Source organism: Mustela lutreola, chromosome 12 (assembly GCF_030435805.1).
Source record: "Mustela lutreola isolate mMusLut2 chromosome 12, mMusLut2.pri, whole genome shotgun sequence".
Lineage (NCBI taxonomy): Eukaryota > Metazoa > Chordata > Mammalia > Carnivora > Mustelidae > Mustela > Mustela lutreola.
Genome location: NC_081301.1, coordinates 14842720 through 14859424, shown reverse-complemented (window position 1 = coordinate 14859424; position 16705 = coordinate 14842720). Strand labels below are relative to the sequence as shown.

The window sequence follows — 16705 nt, the reverse complement described above, 5'->3', positions numbered from 1 at the left end:
GGTGGGGGGGAAGAATGGGAAGAAAGCAGGAATAGGCTAAGAGAGATAAAGGAGGAAAAGAAGGAGAGAGAAAAGTAAAGCAAGAAAGTAAGATGATAAGGAAGAAAGGAATGAAGGACGGAAGGAAGGAAAGGCAGACAGAGGAAGAGAGGACGGGTGGACGGAGTGAGTGAGAGAGGCCGAGACAGGAGGGAATGAGGGAGGAATGGGAAACATTAAATCTGGGAAACTTCCCTATTGTTCTTATACTCATTTTAAAAACATGACCATCATTCCCAAAAAAATACAGACCATCAGCATTGCTTAAAAAACATTTTTCCATATACATAATATTCTGATTTTTCAAGGGAAGATATAGTTGTCTCGTGTCGAGTCTCCTAAAGTAAGCTATAAAGAATTATTATTAAGAATTAAGTGAAAAATACAGAAAGTTGACATTTTGTGCTCACATAACTTTGAGAAAGCTTGAATTAGTTTGAAAATCTCCCTCTATCAAAGAACTTTGTTGGAAACTTGAATTTGCTTATATATAACCTGATTTTCAGGAACAGGGTAGACCATGAAGCATCTCCCAAAGGTATCTGACCTTTCCTTGGAGTTTCTGAAGATCTAGTGCACCACAGGAGAGGATAGGAAAATGTTCTGCTGATGGAATGATTGCTGTCTGGGGGTCAGCAATCTGGGGTTCTAGTTGAGCATCCCTACTAATAAAGACTATGGCCTTCGCCATGACACTCTCCCTGTCAGTCTTTGTTTCCTTATCTGCAAAAAGAGGTAGGTTGAACACAATGGATCTTAAGGGCTCTTCTGGCTCAGTTCTAACATTCTATGGTTCTGTGATGAAGAAAAGATATAAGCTTGGTGTCATGTCTTTGTGCCTACAATTTGCCCAACCTGGGATGTCCCCTTTTTCACTTCCACAAGTACAGATCCCTCCCTCTAAAGACACCACCCATCCCAAGGCAACATGAATTAGCACACACTCACTCCTAAGTTTTCCTATGGAAATATTTCATTTCTATAAGAGGCTGCCTTGAATATAGCTCATACTTTGTTTAATTCATTTAATCTGTTGATGGCAATGATGTAGGTCATACATTGTGATGACAAAGGTGGCTAAGACAGAGGCTCACATATGCTTTCTGTTCCTTCTAAACCCTTGGGGATATGTCAGTCATATGTGGTCTCCTAAAGAGCTTCATACGATGACTTAATCTAGGACAAAATCTGTCATTTTTAAGTCCACCTTAGAGTCCTTTTAACGTTTCAGCCAATAAAGTCAAGTCATTTTTTTAGAGCCTTTGAAATCTTTATTCAACTCTTATACAAAAAAAAAAGTAATAAAGCAAAGCAGAAAATGTGGCTGCTCTGGTATAGATGGTGAGGTGGCCATCTCACCAGTCCCATGCCTCTCTCCTACTCCCACGGTGGCCCTCTTTGCCCAACATTAAAAACAAAAATGGAGTCAAAACGAAAGTCTTCTGATGTCAAGGTGGCAGCCACACCAAATCCATGCTTCCCAAATCACAGCAACAAAGCACAACCAAACACAAAACGATTAGAGGTGACACAATCTTTCCTTTTAAAGGTGCGATAGTTACTTTAACATGTGTTAGAAAGTAGAAACCATTGACCAAATCTTTGGTTTTTATGAGTAGCCCTGCTCCAGTCAAGGTCAAGTAAAAAAAGAAAAGGAAAAAACAACAAAAAAAAAAAAAAAAAAAAAAAAAACAAATAAAAAGAAACAAACAAACAAAAAAAACAACCTGAGTCCATTTAAATGGGATTTAGGACAGATGACTCAGAAATTTAGCAAACTTTACATTAAAGAATGTACCTCTGCTCCTCTTCCCACCAATAACTGCTCGCTGGTCCCCCACATCCTACTACTTAAAATATTCATTACCCACGGAATGCACATGCATTAGAGATATTAGGCAATACACGTAAAATATCAAAGATTCACATTCACTCATAATCTCTCACCTAAAGAGAACCCACATCCAATATCCAGGAGCATCTTATAAAAGAGCAGGCTATGCATAATATAGCCTAATGTATATATTTTTTAACTTAATAGCTCATCAAAAATATGCCCATGTCGATAAATATCATCATGAGTGCCATATATTGAGCCCCCGGGACCTGTCACTAAGTACTTTACTCATGGGATGCTCCATGCGCACAGCCAAACTCGCGGGGAGGTATTGTTGGTAGCCCCTGTTTACGGATCATGTTCCTGGTCTTCATTCAGCTTTCTAAGTGAAAAATGTGCTCCGTATCCTTAGTGATTGTAGAGATCCCATGATACACTTTGTTCTGTTGTTTCTTTTCTTTTTTCTTTTATCCCAAACACTCAATAAAATTTCTTGTTCACCTACCTGTGCACGTATAATTAATTTATTTCTCAGCATGGGGAACTTCTCTGTCTGTGTTGTTTTTCTCCTTAATACCAATATTCCTGTGTGTGTGTGTGTGTGTGTGTGTGTGTGTCGAGAGAGAGAGAGAGAGAGAGAGAGAGAGAGATCAGATATATACACATCACTTCTCTTGCAGCATCTGGCTGCAACAATTCTCGCCACCTCCATCCTGCCATTTCCTGAGATGCTTTTTAAAAGTGCTACTGTTTCCAGAGGTGCCTTTAGTGATTCTATTCCAAAGAAAAGTAACATCTTGGTTCTTGGCTCTGGCCCAGAGCTAGAAAGTAGCTTTTCTATGAGGACTGGTCCTGGTCTGAGCAGCATTTAAACTTCCACAACTTAAGGGTACAAATAAACACACCCAGCTAAGGTTTCCTACTGAGGCATTGTGAAGTTAAATTACTATTTTAAGAGGCTATGAAGTTGGCAGGCAGAAAACCCTGGAAGGGTTGAAGATATTCACGATGCTGACAGATAAAGAAGGAGAGAAAGCAAAATGCAGGTTATTAAGGAGATTTAAGAAGCCTCCCTCCAGTAGACGCCATTTATAACATCTCCTGGAACATGCAAGATAGATGCCTCTCTCATTTAGGAGCCTACAAGACTGGGATTGATGGATGCTTCTTTCATTAAGAAGCCTACAAGACTGGGAGTGAGGGCAGGGCCTGCGCAACAGAATGGCTGAAGATTTGCCACAGTGGACCTGGCCGAAGACAATGGAAACGAAGAGGCAATGATCAACCTCGATTTGGGGAAGCCACCAAGCTGCCAGGGGCCAGACCATGCCTTAGATGGGCAGATAGAATCAGGGAGGACAGTTCAATGAAAGGATGTTAATCCTCAGTGTCTCTGCTGATACAAGTTTGAGACCCATTGCTATTGTTTATTACCTATCTTGGGTTAAATCCTTTCACCTCCAAGCCCCACAGTCCTCATCTGGAAAACGGGAAGAATAGTTACACTGTTAGAGTGAGACTGTGAAGGTTCCGAGAGAATACATGCTAAGACACACAAGCACTTGGTAAAACAAATGATGCTGATAAGGAAGATGGAAACCAAGAGGAGGAGGAAGATGAACATGGTTCACATCAGAGCATGGAGCGTGCGGTCAGTCATGCTCTCCCATCGTGCTGTCAGTCATGCTCTCCCATATGCACCTGTGGAACCCCCAGTCTCACAGCCTAGAAAAGCAAACCCAGAAGTGCAAGGATGTGGGCTCCAGGGGTCCAGGTACTAGAACCAACTTAGATACACTTTGATGCTGAAGAGGAAAAAATGTATAAGTAAAAGAGTGAGAGAAAATTCATCTAGACTCTATTGAAGGTGACTTTCAGCTCTGATGGCTATCTATAACTGGTTTCTGACCCACAGATAGAGAATACAAAATCTGCCCCAGTCATTTTGATTTTATATCCTTCCATGCCTTTTCCTGGGCTCTCAATCTTTCCCCTAACTGCTGGTCTCACATTGCCATCTTAGGGGAGGGGGATTGGTAAAAATGATTGAGGAAGCTCATTTTCAAGGTAAGGCCTTGAACCTGGTGGTAATGTCTCCTACAGAGCACTTCCAGCCAGAGAGCATACCTACCGGCCTGGGCAACATTTAATCTAATGCAACAGGGTATAGTAATAATAATAAGTAATAATAATGTTTATGTAACATTGATGGTCTGCCAGTCATTGTTCAAACACTTACCATATCAACTCACTAAACCCCACAATATCTCTATGGTGGTCAGTACGGTCCTCTTCATTCTGTAGAAGAGGAAGCTGACGCAGAAAGATCAGGTAATCTGGCTAAGGTCACAGAGCTAGAGAGTGGTAGAGGGGGCATTCACACTCCAGCATTAAAGCTTTCAACCACAACACTTTCAAGTCAGACAGAAATAGTCCAAATCCTCCACACTATCATGGACTCTGTGGGTGGCCCAAGACAAGTGACATCACTGTGCTGTGCCCCGGTTTCCTCATCGCTAGAACAAGGGTGATGCCACCCATGTGTTGAGCTCTTTCAGAATATTCAACAAGATATCTATAACAAGTACCCGTTATAGCACAGAGGATATAGGACGTGCTTGGCACAGACACTCTCCCACTCCAAGCATGGCTTTGTCATTGTGACATTTCAGCCACCTCTATACTGTAGGTGAAGATCTTTCCAGAATCCCCTCAAATTCCATCCTATGTTCTGCCTAAATGCATAATTCCCAACATCAGGAAGAGGAGAGCGCAGGTAAAGCTGAGTCTGATCTAATATTTTCAGGAATCATTTGTTAGGCTTCGCTGGACTTTCAATGATGCTATCCCGTTGATAAGCATTTAGAATAAAATTCTTTATGACCCTGCTCAGCCCTCCTTTGCCTCAGTCATCTCTGGCAATGGCATTCGATGAGAACCACTTCCTCTCTGACAGTCTTGCCTCCAAAATTTTTCAGCGGAAAAACCGTATTACCACCTCCTGCCAGGTAACCGATTTTTCGAGTTTTCCCCTCCATTCCTAAACATACCCAAGCACTGATTTCCTTTTTTTAATGGCCCTTCTCTCTGTGCAGATGTTTTTTATACCATCAGCGAGGACTCTTGTAGGTCCTCCCCCAACCATACGTCTATAAACTCAGAGCCCACCAGATTCCATAAGAAATTTAGCTTCTCCACTACCACAGACTGAAACGTACTTACTTAAGGCAGACGTCCCTGTCACAGTTCTCAGAACGCTCCTCCAGCTTAATCTTGGGGCTTCTGGAGTGTCTACGAATTCCACAGCCCCCCAGAATTTCATCCACTTTTGTGGACTGCTAATTCTTAGAATGGAGATAGGTGAGCTGACTGCTTGGAAGCAACCGTATGTCTTAAATGTCTGCCTTCCTCCATCTGAATCAGCTTGGCTACTCCATGTTACCCCCAGGATACATTATTTCTCACTGAGCTTCCCCCTGGCTCGTTTGCAGGACCTTTGAAAGGCTGGATGAATTATATTTCAGAAACCCCTCCGGGCCAGTATTGGATTACTTGGAGCCCCACAGCTTCAACCTTTGCAATTTACACAAAAACGACTACATCTTGCTTTTGTTAATTGCCTTATGAATTTACCTCCTCACCCATGGAGGGGGATACAGTCTTAGCTGCTCCCAAAGTGGTCCAGACACCATTGTATGTGGCTCTCTACACCCTGTGAGAAAATCTTCGCACACTGGGAATACGATTTGTTTCAAATGATCTATTTGGTGTCCGTACCAGCTTGCTATTCCCATGCGTGGCCTCCACTGGGTAGCAGACAGGCCCAGTAATTCACCCCTTCGAACTCTCTCACACCCTGTCTTGTCCAATCTATTCTCCTTAAGGTCACCTGCAATCTCCAAAACACATTTCCTTTGAGATACAAAGATCCCCCTCACCCACGTATGAAAAAAAGAAATTAATTTCACTTTTCCTCAGCCTCATTATCTTCTTAATTGTCTTCTTGGCCCCCTCAGTAACAAGGACTGTCTATGGATTTCTAGGCAGCCTTTTTAGGCTACTGTGTTCCAGGAGGACAGTGGATTTCATGCTACCACTTAATCGCTCTGATATGAAGAGTTACGATAGTGGCACATCACTCCCACTCAGTCCCCGTGTCTGGAGTCACAGTCTGTGCCCTGAGGTGTGACTTCTGTTCGATTTGCTCATTTTTGAGACAGTATCAAAACATTCGGATGAAGCATGGCCAACACACGCTGTCTCTCTGTGCCCTTGCAAGAACTTCGTCATGCGGTATTTCACTAAGCTGGGGCAAATCCCTTCGGTGAGGCAGGGCACCGTCTGGTCCTTCTTGATTTGCAGAAGGCAAGACCAAATTGGGGCAGATAGGTTCTTAAGGTGTTCCAAAAATACAAGGATAGGAGCTAGGACTAGAATCGGGGGCCCTGAGCCCCTGTGCTCTTAGTATGTGACATTTAAAATTAATGGAGATAGACAATGAAAAGGTATGTCCTCTTGATCTCCAGACCTTATGGTCCCCACCATCTTCTTCCTCGTCATCCCTCTCGACACACCACTGGGGTCTTCCTCTCCTCTTTACCTTCCTCATCCTCTCATAAACTTCTGAAATGACACTTGTGCTTCTACCATGAATGATCATTTGCAGACCTCCTCTGTTAGAATGCCAGCACCTGGATGGATTCTTCACCGGCTCCACTAAGATCTTTCCGGGGCTTTATTCATGGTCTTTCCGGGACTAGATACCCAATAAATATTTGCTGATAAGGCAATGCCAACTTTCACTTTATTTTACCAAACTTCATTTCAATACCTTTCTCTTCAAGTATTCATTCTCTTCCTCCTTTTCTATCCATAACCCCCGTCCAGTTCTTCCCCTCCCTTTAGAGCTGGAGGTGTCCAGAGCGTGCAACACCCAGAACAGGACTAGAAATTAAGGTGAAAAGAACTCATTGAAATGACAGATTAAAAATGGACAAGATGAGGGTGGCTCAGTAGGTTGAGCACCTGACTCCTGTTTTCATCTCTGATCATGATCTCAGGGTCCTGAGATGGAGCCTCACGTCGGCTCTGTGCTCAGTGGGGAGTCTGCTGAAGATTCTCTCCCCCTCTGCCCCTCCCGACAACCCCCTTCATGTGAGCATGTATGCTCTCTCTCAAATACATAAATCTTTATTATTATTATTATTATTTTAATGGACAAGATGGAAACCTGTCAAGGGCACTTGATGCTGAGCTCCTGTCAATCTCTCCTCACTTCTCAGCTAAGCCCTTGGGCTGCCCACTCCCTAAGCAAGGGCATTTTATGGCCGGGGGATGGTGGTGGAATTCTAGACTTTTTATTCCTGCAGCTTTGACAAAGCCTTTTGATCTGGCCCCGCCTACCTTTCTTATTTCCATCTCATGACATTCTTTTTCTCACTTGCGAGCTCTAGCCACAAGATCGCTTGGCTCTCCTAAGCTTGCACATGTTCAGTGACTTTATCTTTGCGGTCTCTGCCATACGGGTAGCTTCTTCTCACCTAAACCAGCTCCAGTGGCATGCCCTCAGAGAAGTCTCCCTTGGCTACCCTAGCTAAAGTCACATCGTCCACATTCCTAATTATTTGCATGGCATTTACTATGACGTGAAGTTATTTTGCTTATCTATTTGTTTACTCATTTATTACCCAATTCTCCCCACAAGACTCTGAGCTCCACGAAAAGAGGACCCTGTTCATTCTACATCTTCAATGTCCAGATCTGTGCGGCCCAATACGGAAGCTACTCATCACAGATAACTAGTGACATTAAAATTAAAATTGGATTCAATTAAAAGCTTAGTTCATGGGGCACCTGGGTGGCTCAGTCAGTTAAGCATCTGTCTTCAGCTCAGGTCATGATCTTGGGGTGTTGGGACAGAGCCCTGCATCCAGTTCCCTGCTCAATGGGGACTGTTTCTCCCTCTCCCTCTGCCACTCCCCAGCTTATGCTTTCTTTCTCTCTCTCAAATAAATAAATACAATCTTAAAAACTAACAAACAAACAAACAAATAAACAAACTCAGTTCATCAGTAACACTAGCCACATTTCAGGTGCTCAGAGTCACATGTGCTTAGTGAGTACCATATTGCACAATACAGAGAACATATCCATTACCACAGAAAGGTCTACTTGATAGCACTGGTCTAGAGCTATGCTTGAAAAATAGTCATCACCTAATAAACATTTGTTGAATAAATGGATGAATCAATGCCCCTTTTAAACCTTACTCAATTGTAGATAACCATCCCCCTTTTGTGGCTTTTAAACCCTCTAAGCGTGATCAACTAGAGAACGCCCAGAAAATGCCCAGCGATCAACAGCCAGCTTGGTGAGGGACCCAAACAAATGTTACAGGACACAAGACTGTGGCAATAGGGCCTCCAGCAGGAGAATACTAGTGATCATATGATTATGCTTCCACAATATGGGAAGAACTGACAATTAGAAGAGAATTATATTTGTGTTGTATGATTTCAGAGACTTACAGACAAAAGGCAGATATAGAGTCACAGTGAGAAAACATCCACCAAGGTCTCCCTCCACAGCATAGGCGGGTTTGTGTGATAATTACTTCGCCGTTAATAAAAGTACAAAAGATGAGACTGAGCGGATACGTTGTATGAGTATCACAGAAAGGATTCTTGGTTCTCAAATAAGGAAAAGGGTCTAGTTAATGAGAAACCTTAAAACACTGAGATTCTTTGATCAAATGGCTCCATGACTCCTTTAGAACATCGATTTCGAAGAGCTAATACTGTGCCCTGAGCTATACTAAAATCCGCTGAACAACCCAGTCCCGTTGGTCATCCACAATGGTTACCATTAACGCAGTGGTTCACCAGAAAGAGCAGAAATGTTGAAGAAAGGGGAAGTTAGGTTCTAAGTCTAGTTGTGCTGGTCACGTGACCTTGGGCAAGGGACCCAGCCAGCATGAGTTTCATTTTCTTCTGCTATGAAAGGACTATATCTGCCCCACTGGGTGGAAAGTAAGATTAAATGAGAAGAAAACTAAACATTGTAGGAACATAGTAGGGCAAAGTTCACTTCCAAGTAGGGCTTAATTTCACCCATCTGTATCATCATGGACATTCCTATATTGATGGTATAGGCAGCATGATTGTATTGTTTTGCATGAACTTGAAACAATTATTGAAAAGAGAAAGAGTGAGAGAGAGAGATGACAGCTGTTATGGAGTCTGGACTCAAAATGCAACAGCAAACATTTATAGAGCAACTACTATGTGTTAGTCCCTGAAGATTTAAAAAAAAAAAAAATGCTCTTACCAAAACCATTTTGAAGAGGGCAAGCCATGCATATATCCGTGGAGCTATAAAATCGGGCAAACAGAGACCCAAGCTAAAATAAAAGTCTCAGACAAAATTATATGAGAGAACAGGGGAGAAAGAGATTTATTCCAAAATAAGATTTTGAGAAGACTTCTCGGAAGGGTCATTTGGGTTGGATGTTAAAATATCAGTGAAATTTTTAAAAGTAGAAGCCGACGCTGAGAGAGAGAGAGAGAGAAAGGAAAAAGGTACTCCTTGCAGAAGGGGTTAGAATAGAAAACAACAGGGGGATTATTTGGAGAGTGACATTTGAAAATCTGTCCTTTTCACCTGACCCCCATTTTGTCTTTAATATGATTACCGTTAGTTCAGTGACCGATTCGTTAATCTTTGAATTTTAGCAAAGGGAAGAGAAGGGCAGGTTATGTCTAACCTTAGAGGCCTGTTCAGGTGCTATATCCTGGTGATTTCATCTAAGGAACTGGGAGGGAACAAGCTAGAGGATGCCAATCAGGATGTCTCCTCATACAACCGAAGGTGCCATGGGCAAAGACCTTCCAGAGAAATTTAAGACTTAGGGGTCAAGAGCATAAACTTTTGCATGCACCCGGGCATTTTATTTGGACTGGCCAGGGGAGAGGGGTTTTTAAAGTCCCCACCTGCACCATTCCAGATACATTCACCGCAGCCTGAGCTGGGCCATGGAAACTCAACGGGGGGCCCAACAGCTGATTTGGAATCTGAGCCTGTTCTCTTTGGTTGAAATGGAGTCACAGCTCCCCCTTCTGGGAGCTAAAGTGCCATCCAGCCTCGGAAAAGCCTGCGTGGAAAGGCTCTATTGCAGATGGGCCTGAAACCCCCATGTTTTTTTCCTCAGTGATCACCGGCACCCCGAAATGAGCATCAGGGAGTCTGGGAACACTTTCACGTGGGCTTGGTTCTGACTTCTCTAGAGCCCATGCCTCACAGGGCTTTCTCTCTCCCCTTCCCTGGAATGATGAGTCCCAGTCTTCCCGTGTGGGTGATGCCTTTATATAGGGGAACACAATTTGGTGCGGAGGTTGAAATTCCCTTTTGGGGAATATGGCAAGTAAGGAGGGTTTCTAAATCTCTGTGTGCACATGTGTGTGAGTGCATGTGTACCTGTGTGCTTGGGCATGCTCCCGTGACCGCGGGATGTATCATCGCACAGGGCAAGACTCTTAATTTGCCTGAAGTATTTGCATCGGTAGAGGGGCACACGCTTGGCTCTCTGGAAGGCAAAGTACTCCTTAATAAAGAGCTCGGGTAGAGTCCAGATGTTCTGCTGGGCTCTGTCTCCCAGTCAGAGTCCGTAGGGGGTCTTTGCCTGTGTGTATTCTGTGTGTGTGTGTGTGTGTGTGTGTGTGTATCTGTCTGTCTGTCTAGTGGGGACACTGATTAAAGCATTGAACCCTTTCTCTCCAGGGTCATGTTTCTAGATGGAGCAGCTCTGAAATGAGAAGTCTGATGAGGGACGACAGCGATTGTTTTAGGTGGGAGCAAAGTGGCTGGATGGGAATAGGGAGCAGCACGGTCCCTGGGCAGGGTGGCCGCGTGGAAAGGACATTGATCGGGGTGTCAGGCAGCCCAGGTTCTAGCCTGGGCATACCATGAACTTGCTAGAGAATGTTATGGCATTCTCCTCCCCCTCTCTAGGCCACAGAGTCCTGCCTGTCTGTTCTTCAATAACCAGCTTCAATTGTCTACGAATTGGAAAAGAGATAAAACGAGAGCAGTTCCGATCACAGGGTCTCCTCCTCTGATTTCACCATCCTCCCCCCACCACCACCAAAAATGAACCAGGGAGCTCTGCTCTGACATGAGTTTCTCAAAGCAGATTCCCTGTGGCCCTGTGAAGGCTGCAGTCTGAGGTATCAGCCTCTGGCTGGAGACTCGTGTGTCTGCGAGTGTCTGCAGGTAACATCATCGCCCACCCGCCAGGGCAGGTCCTTGCAAACACATGTTTGCTTTTATGTCTCTCCAGAAGATACACACACAGACGCACGCAGGCACACACATGCGCATGCACACACGCACACACACAGACACACATACAATTTTAAAAACACAATTATATTTCTACTTTTCTTTTTCCCCCAGAGGTCTTTTTGGTGGCTCTTTGCCAGCCAGGATGCATGACAGGCTGTCCCAGCGTCTCAGCCCTGACGGCAGAACGGCTGCCTCTTCTTACCTTGGGAAAGTAACAGCTGCCGAGTCTGGAAGCCATGCTAACAGCAGTAAAACTCAGCATTTTTTGCTGAGTAGGGCAAGCCTTTAAGAGGCATCCGGGAATCAAATCAATGGCTGGCCCCAGAGTCCAAACCTAGCTGTACCTAGCCAGGGTAGCCCAGGGACTTACCAGGAGAGCCTCCTAGGAGGTGGAGGAAAGAGGAAAGAGGGACTTGACTCAAACTGTCTTCCTTACTGACATTCTCCACATAGACCCTGTGCCCTTGGCAGTATTTTGGAGCCAAGCAAGAGATGTGAGGTACAAATCGACAGCAGTTTAAGTCAATTACCGCCACATTCTGCCATGAGTTCCCCACCCACCACCCTTGTAGATCTCCCTCAGTAATGAAACACGCGCACGCACACACACACACACACACACATACACACACACAATCTCTCTGTTCTCCATTTTCCTCCTAACTCTAGTAGAGCCTTGAGGAGGCACAGTTTAAGAACAGATTCTTCTGGGGCTTCCCAAGCTTCTCTGAAATAGGGTAGGGAAGGAGGAATGTCTTAGGGAAGTGCCCCATCCATCTCCTTCCATATTACCCAGAGCTGCCCCTAGTTGAATTTTTCTCTAAGATCTTGTGTAACTATGATGGATGAGCAGGTCCCTGGGGACTCTTCTCCTTTCCCATTAGGGGGATCCATGCAAACTTGCCCAGGTCCTCCCCAAAAGCACCAGTAGCTGGAGGTGCTCTTACGCTCCTACTCCTATGACGGCAAACGGAGAGGTAGGGTAGACTCTATCCCAGACTCGCCCAGCCCACACAAGGAGCCCACCGCTGACTTCTCCCTTTCTCTGTCACCCACTACCCAGTGACTCCACATTCCCATCAGAATCCTGCCCAGTGTGGAATTTAAAGTGACAGTATGTCATTGCCTCGGGGTTTGACCATTTCTCTTTCATATTAAAGGGTGAGTCCAAGTATACCAGGTCTCCGTGGTTTGGAGGAATTTTCCTTCAAGGATACCAATATTGGGCTAAATAAGGTGCCATCCTTATCCCTAGAATGCTCCCCAGACCCCAAGCCCAGAGCGCCGAGAGGAAGTCCACAGCGGGTTTCCCGATGGCTACGTGATCCTATAGTAAGGATCCCATTCCATGTAAGCTGGAGAGACCTAATTAAGAAGACACATAAGCGCACACATACAAACACATACGTACAAGCATGCACACGCACATCGCGCCATAAGTAGGTTATAGGACCTCTCTTTACCCCCTCCCCTGCACACATACACAGCACAAACACACGCATCAAACGCAAACGACGCTGCACACGCAAACACACACTAGCACCACATCAAGTTCCCACCATGGTACACATGTCGGGAGCGCGCGGGGAGCACACACGCCACTTACTAAAACCCGCATTTAACCCTTGGCTCCCCAGAATACAGAGCCCTCCCCCTCCCGGGAACCTGAGAGGACTTGGTGGCGGCGGGGCGACCGACGGAAGAGCCGAAGGGTGCCGGGAGGGGGAGGGGCAGGGCGGGCGGGGGCGCCCCGAATGCGGTCCGGGCGGTCTCCAAGGGCAGCCGGGCTGCCGGGCGCTGTGCCTGGCACCGCCTTACCTGGAGTCAATGTCCGTCTTTGGCGGAGAGCTGCGGGAGGACGCTTTTTATTCGGCTCGGTGGGAACTTGGGAGAACCCGGCGTCCAGCTCGCATACCGGGAACGGCGCGGGGACTGCAGGCGTGGGGGTACCTGGCTCCTAGCAGCCTGGCTCATACTCAGCCTTAAAGTCCCCTTCGCTGGTCCCGAGGACAGGCATGAATCCAAGCTCCGGAAGGCGGTCACTACTCCCTCAGCCTCCCGGCTCTCTCGCTCTCGCTTTGCTCTTTGGCTCGCTCGCTCTCTCCCTCTCTCGCTCGCTCGCTCGCCTGCGCTTTCCTCCTCCCCCCGCGCCAGATCAGTTCGCAGCCGTGGGGACCGGGAGCGAGGCAGCCAGCGAATGGAGAGGGAAGTCCAAGTGCGCCGCGGTCTCCGGGCGGGGAGCAGAGGAGGCCGGGCTACGCGGGGGGAGGGACTTACCGGGCGACGGGCGAAAATGAATGGGGGAGCGGCTGTCGGGGGGCGGGGAGGGAGGAGCAAAGAGCCTGGGTTTATTCTGAGGAGTGTTTTGTACATCTTTAGGCGGAGGAGGAGAAGGAAGAGGAGGAGAGAAGAAGGCCTTCTCCGAGGGAGGGGCGGCCTGGGTGGGCTGAGGCTGAACCTCTGGGGAGTCTCGTGGGTCTGGGGATAGGGTGGCTTGTGTCCGTATATGAGCACCCAAAGGGACTGTGTGAGGTGTGTGTGCGCAAACCCTGATTCCTGGTGTCTTAAGCTTGTCTGTAGCTGTGTGCGTCGCGAGTATCTGAGTGTTGCTGGGTATGCGGGTGCTAGTGATTCTGTGTGTATCTATCCGAGTGTGGTTTTGTCTGGGGAGGTGACTGTGTGGGTCCATTTGTATCCGTGCGCCTCTCTAAGAGTATTTAAGACTGTTTGTTTCTCTGTCTGTGTAGGCGTGAGCCCACGTAACCTCCCGGAATTAAGCAAGTGCTTCTCTACGTGGGCAGGATGTAGGAGCGAGAAGCTAATGGGACGCAAAGTTCTCTCGATACCACCAGAGGCAGAGAAAGGGTGAGGGTATGGGGGCTAAGGCATTAATACAGAGAACCAAAGACTCCAAATTTAACCTGAGGTGCAGGCTCCGGTTGCTGACCCGGGGCCTCTCCCAGAAGCAGCAATGAATCTAAATTCTCACGCAGTGCATATTCTGTACGTTTGCTTACTTTGCTGTTTCTTCTTTCTCCTCCTCCTCCTCCTGTTCTCCTTCCCCTTCTCCTTCTTCCCTTCTTCTTCTTCTTCTTCTTCTTCTTCTTCTTCTTCTTCTTCTTCTTCTTTTTCTTCTTCTTCTTCTTCTTCTTCTTCTTCTTCTTCTTCTTCTTCTTCTTCTTCTTCTTCTCCTTCCTCTTCTTCTTCTTCTCCTTCCTCTTCTTCTTCTCCTCCTCTTCCTTCTTCTAATTAAAAAAAATCAGCAATGAAGATTGCTAGTCTCTGGATTGCTAGGCAAGGATAGGTAACATCAGTGAAGCTACTGGATGAAGGGGCACGGAGCAGTAAGGAAAAGGTGATGAGAAACTTAAAGGAACACAGATTCAGTAAAAGTGTCAGCTCTAGAGGGTTAGAATCCTGTCTGTGATCTTGTCCAAATTACTGACCTCTCAAACCTCAATTTCCCATCTGTGTAATAGAATAATATAGCTACCTATCTAGCATGGTTGGTGTAAGATATAAATGAGTTAATTTATGGGAAATCACTTGGAATACTCCCTGACACCTAATGAATGCCCAAAGCATGTTATCTGTAATTGTTATTGTTCTTGTTATTAATGTTACGATTATTCAAGGAGTGTTAGGAAAGAGACATGATACTAGGGGGCCCTAGAAGGATCTAGGGGCTCATGAGCTAATTAGAAGAGAAGTCTTGAAACAAAATGGAAAATAAATTCTTGAGTGAGGAATTGAAAACTTGAAGGGAAAAATTAATTGACAAGGAGGGAAGGTAAAAAGAGAGAAGGAGGAGAAAGAATGTGTTAATCATAATGAGCCTGGGTCTCAGCACTGCAGGACTAAAAACGGGGTGGGGGGGGGGGGGGCAGAGGAGAGGATAGCTACAGTAGCTTGTCCAAATCTCTTGGAGTCTCCTCCTCTACTTTAATCCTTAGGACATGCAATCAGCACCATGGACAGCTCTCCAGCCACTGACCACGGCAGACCTTCTCTCTGCCTGGTTGAAACTTCCACTTTTCTGCTTGGACAGTTTTTTTTCCTTCCCTAGGCTTCTTGCCCAGGTTACATCCTGGGCAGTGGTTCCCAAGACTGTTCTGCCTTTTATTTGCACCATAAAGAAAAACATTCACAACACACACTGCATTTCCCATCCTTTACAGTATGAAGCTTCAGGTTGCTGTCTCCTGTACCTTCCTCCTTTCCTTTTTCATTTCCTCCTCCTCCTCCTCCTCCTTCTCTCTCTCTCCTCTACCCTTTCTTTTATTCTTCCCTCCTTTTCTCTCTGTTCCTCCATCATTCTTTAGCTCAGAGATGCCTCCTTGAGTGAGAGTAGACAACAGCAGACCTGCTGGGAATGCCATTCTGAAATCAGCTGAAACAACCTCATTGGGCAGCTTCAGAGGACAACCAAAGTATGGACTCATTCCTCGTAGCTCTTCACTCTTAATCAATCACCCAAGATGGGTTGTGGCCTTGATGACTTAGAAAGAGGGGGCATAACACTCTGGAACACTTTCCTATCTTTCTCTCCTCCACTCCACGTAGTCAATATTTCCCTCAGGATGCATAGAACCTCCCATCCCCACCCCAGTTCCAACCACTATTAGACAGTGAGAAAGAGAAGAAGAACTTTTTACTTTCCCCATGCCCCAGACATTTCATTTGGGTCTTCCCTAAAAGATCTCTTATAATTCTCAAAAGGCTGTGAGGTCTGAGCTAGGTAATATGGCCCCATTTTTACATGACAGGGAAATAGATCTTGGAAAATGTAAGCAGCATGCCAAGGTATAACTAGTTAGTAGGTGATGGAGTCAGGAATTCTACACCCAAAACCAAGTCCAAACTCTTCACTTTGTCCTCTGCAAGTAATGGGGGAAGTCTTGGGGTGATTGGAAGACCTTAGAATTTAATGGGGTCATCACATTTAAGTCTAAATATCAACTTAAGTGGCTGAGACCATTGCCTTCTCTCTACCAATGGAGTATTTATCAATTCTTGTCCTTAGAGGAGGAAGTGAAGGTTTTGCATGGGCAGATTTAAAACTCACCCGAGCCTTATGACTTCTGAGTTTTGAATAAAACTCCAACCTTTCCAGGTCTTAGTTCATTTGCATTTGACTATGTTTAGCTTCTCTGTTTCTATGAAGAAAGGCTAAGAGAGCCATTTTAAAAAGTCTCCAAAGACTCCTGGTCATCAGAAAAGTTCTCAGTGCAAAGCATTCCTAATGACTTATGGAGAAAGCAATCGGAACCATATGGATAACATTTCTACAGAAATACACACGGGTGGGAAAAGGTTTAGAGGCCAAAAATATATTTCTTTTTTTTCTTCTTTGCCAAAGAAAGAACATTTAAGGCAGCTTGAGATATGTGAGAAATGTCTTGTTCTTTCTTTGGGGTGGGTGTTGGTGAGCAGCTGTTTGCTATTTCCACTAAATTTACCAAGGGCTTGCATGGGGAAGAGGTGCCAAAG

The 16705-nt window shown here is 45.6% G+C and overlaps 1 protein-coding gene across 2 annotated transcripts in view; it reads right to left on the bottom strand.

The window, feature by feature from the left end:
- The window catches only part of BRINP1 (BMP/retinoic acid inducible neural specific 1), a 170726-nt gene extending 157286 nt beyond the window's left edge, over positions 1-13440 (bottom strand). For both annotated transcript variants that reach the window (XM_059142617.1, XM_059142616.1), the window contains exon 1: positions 13034-13440. The gene's annotated coding sequence lies outside the window, so the exon portion shown is untranslated. The remainder of the gene's footprint in view (positions 1-13033) is intronic.
- Between the last annotated feature and the right edge of the window lie 3265 nt (positions 13441-16705).